Here is a 3,951-nt window from a genome sequence, read left to right as displayed (position 1 = left end):
AGGAAGTAGAGGGCGCGCACCAGCGCCAGGCTGGTGGTGGCAATGCGGCCGGCGGCCACAGCCACCATGGAGACGGCCCCGACGTCGTCGTCCTCGCCGGGGCCCGTGAAGGGGAAGCCTCGCGTGCTGGTGGCGGGCGGCGGCATCGACGGGCTGGTGATGGCGCTGGCGGCCGGGCGCAAGGGGTACAATGTGACGGTGTTCGAGTGGGACATCAGCGCGGTGCGCGGGGAGGGGTAGTACCGCGGTCCCATCCAGATCCAGAGCAACGCGTTGGCGGCCCTGGAGGCCATAGACATGTCCGTGGCTGAGGAGGTCATGCGCGAGGGCTGCGTCACCGGCGATCGCATCAATGGCCTCGTCGACGGCATCTCCGGCTCATGGTACGTACGCCTGTCCAAGTTGATGACCCGTGCCTGCTCATGCTCTGCTCATGAACTGCTCAGCCGCTCTCTGTCCGTCTCTTGTTGCCGCCATGTCTGTCCTGGGCTGCAGGGAGCATGCGCGCTTGAAAATTCCGCGGTCGCGCTAGTATATTAAGTGGGCAACGTGCGTGCGTTACCTGAGCCTTTAAACCTTTATAGCTACACTGATCAGATGTTTAGGCCTGTTTGATGCATTTTTTTTCTCTCTTAAAGCACGAATTAACAGAAATCATAATTCTTAAGACAGACTAGAATTGGTGTTAATGGTCGTTGTTCAACAGTGGTGAAGTGAGAAACAGGCATTCTAACTTCCAAATCTTGACTGGCTTAAGTTAATGTAGTTGTCAAATCTTCTTTTGGTTCACTACTTGTTGAGGTTGTCATAATTTTCTTTTACTCGAAGTACTGCTTGGATTTTCTAGTAACCATTTACCCTGATTAATGCTTAAAACTAAAGTTGGTCATTGGATCTTTTTTGTTTAGGCGAATTTTTAATATTGGTCTATACGTACTAGATATAAAAGGAGGGATTTATCTAATAAACTGCACATATGGTTTCACATTCCACCTCTGTGCTCGCAATTTAAATGCAGTACTTTTTACTCACTTATCCATCTTGAACAATCTAAATAGGACCCTGATAAGTGCCGCACGTTTGGCACGAGGCAATTTTGTCCTGACGTTTTTCTATGGCAACTTTCTATTTGGATGGCAAGTTTCATTTTTTGGATGGCAAGTTTAGATGTATAAATGTCAGGGTGGTGCTACTTCGTGCCACACGTCACCTTCCCTACTCACAATTAAGATTTAGCACTTCCTACTCATCAGTACACATTGATCAGTACATGAGTCTTAAATATGCACTGAATCAGTGTTAGTGTACTATCATACTAATTCTTCCTACAGTTCTATTTCTCTTACATACACATGAGTCTTAAATATGCACTGAATCAATGTTAGTGTGTACATGTCTGAAAAAAAGGATACGGAATGAAGAAATACACACATGATTTTGTACTTGACCTACCGTGCTCACAATTAAAATGTACCACTTTCTACTCATCAGTACATCAGTAAATCTTCTATTCCCATCTCGTCGTCACATAAATTTTTCTTGCACTTCTGCTAACATACTCTTGAATTGGCAAGGAATATTATTTAATCTGTGTGGAATGCTCAGTTTTAATAAACCAGCCATGCTGGTGATTCTTTTTAAGTGTGTGATGGTACCTCAAATCTTTCCGACATAGTACTGCTTTAATGTCCTACACTAATTTTGTGTTCTGTATATCTGATGCAGACATATGCGGAATCAAAAGGTCATAACTTTGCACTTGATGCTACATTCGATGATGTTAGCGCTGATGCATATGATGGATTGGTAATTCCTGGAGGCCGTGCACCAGAATACCTTGCAATGGATGAAAAAGTGCTTGCCTTAGTTAGGAAGTTCTCAGACTTTAAGAAGCCCATCGCATCAGTTTGCCATGAACAGCTGATTCTGGCAGTAGCTCGAGTACTCAGGGACCGTACATGCACCACGTATCCTGCTGTCAAACCAGTTTTGGTTGCTGCTGGTGCCAAGTGAATTCATCAGCCTATTTGTGAAAGCTCTTGGAGACTCTGTCACAGGTGTAGACAAGAGAATATTGTTCCTCTGCGGGGTAATACTTTGAGAAAATTCTCTCCTGGTCAATTCAGTTAATGTTCCTCATTGTAAACATTATTTCTCATTTTTCATTACATATAAACAGTGTACTTGACCTGTTTGTTCTGATGACGTTCTAAACAGGATTACATGGAGGATTACGAGGTGATGGTCCCATTCCAGGCCCTGCAAGCCCTTGGCTGCCATGTCGATGTGGTTTTCCCTGACAAGGGTGCCGGGGACAAGTGCCAAACCGCCATCCATGACTTTAAGGGCGACCAGACTTACAGCGAGAAGCCTGGTCACGATTTCGCTTTGAACGCGTCATTTGACGGCGTCGACGCCTCAAGCTACGATGCGCTTGTGATTCCCGGTGGACGTGCCCCGAGTACCTCGCCCTGAATGAGAAGATCCTTAGCCTGGCCAAGTGGTTCATGGACAAAGGAAAGCCGGTCGCGTCGATCTGCCACGGGCAGCAGATCCTGGCTGCTGCTGGGGTTCTTCAGGTACGTGATAACTGATATCCATTAACTGGCTTCCCCTACTCTGCATCAGTTCTACCCTTCCGGCTTATATCCGGTTCCGCTCTGAACAAAACAAAGCCAAACTGCATGTCTGTTGCAACACCTAATATATATCATTATCAGCGGTGTAAAATGTTGTTCTCCTGCTTCGTGTGCAATGATGTGTATATGTCACATTTATAGTTTCTCATTTGCAAGTATATTTATGGATCGTTGTTTATTAGTCAAGGTTCTACATGGTGCTAGTTTCCCGATCCGCACACTGATTATTGTGATGATGATCATGGTATTTATTGCGGATCAGTTGCTGGTTCTGTCTACTTTTTTCCATGGGTGTCGATATCAAGATTTTGATGTACTCACATCTGTCTTTAGTTTTGCATTATGTGATAGTGAATCATTTAAAGTTATCATTATGTGATCCGCACACTGATTGTTTGAGTAATTATTTCATTTTAATGAGATTGAAGCCTATTACTAGTTTCTATGCTCTTTAAAATATTCTAACTGATAAGGATAAGATGAATAAATCTCATTGATCTAAACATTGTCCTCTTTACCAGTTCATTTTGCTTGGAGCTGTTCCATTCCGTACAAATGTTCCACGCTTGCAGAAGCTTGGAGTACATGGTGTTGTAACCCTGAATGAAAGAAAAAGCAAATCAAATGACATTTGTTCAGTAGTAAATACTTCTATAGTAAACATGAAGGGAGTGTATCAGGCGTCAGGTTTGTTGATAGCAGAGGAACACTGGTCAATAACCAATAACCAAAACTTGAACGGGAAAAGGGCCTGAATTACATCATCCAAGGAGCATAACTCTATCATATGGAATTGTAGCCTTTATCTTGTTTCATTTTGGTCTGACTTGATGTGGTGCTATCAGGTTTTTGCCCCATACTAGATGTTTCATTGAGCATCTATAGTAGGTTTCCTCATAATGTCCCAGTTCGCTCCTCCTGATTTCAATGTGATGTTTCGTTGCTGGTGTTTGTAACTCCAAAATAGACTAGATATTGTTATCTTTCCGTTAAGTCATTATTAATGGAAAGGTGGGGGGTTGACCGGTTGGAAAAAAAAGAAAAAAACGGTATCATGTGTGCAAAGCATAATTACCACATGAGACGATGAGTTGTATTAGGCACATACAAGTACAACTTTACTAAAGTTGAGACACTTATTCTGGGATGGAGGGAGTACATTTTTATTTCTGTTGCACTAATGTGGTTTGGTATTAAGGTCAATGTTTTGGGGTATGTGATCTTGGTGAAAATATATTAGGTGCACACAGTAGTTTGATCTTTGATTATCAATGTGCAGCGCTCAATTAAGTCATGTATGATCCTTTTCACA

At 43.2% G+C, this 3,951-nt stretch overlaps 1 pseudogene; it reads left to right on the top strand.

Annotated features, from left to right (window-relative positions):
• Window positions 1-297: 297 nt before the first annotated feature.
• LOC123450529 lies at window positions 298-2,594 on the top strand (annotated as a pseudogene).
• Window positions 2,595-3,951: the final 1,357 nt, after the last annotated feature.

Source organism: Hordeum vulgare, chromosome 4H, assembly GCF_904849725.1.
Source record: "Hordeum vulgare subsp. vulgare chromosome 4H, MorexV3_pseudomolecules_assembly, whole genome shotgun sequence".
NCBI classification, from domain to species: domain Eukaryota; kingdom Viridiplantae; phylum Streptophyta; class Magnoliopsida; order Poales; family Poaceae; genus Hordeum; species Hordeum vulgare.
This window is presented reverse-complemented; position numbering and strand designations above follow the sequence as displayed.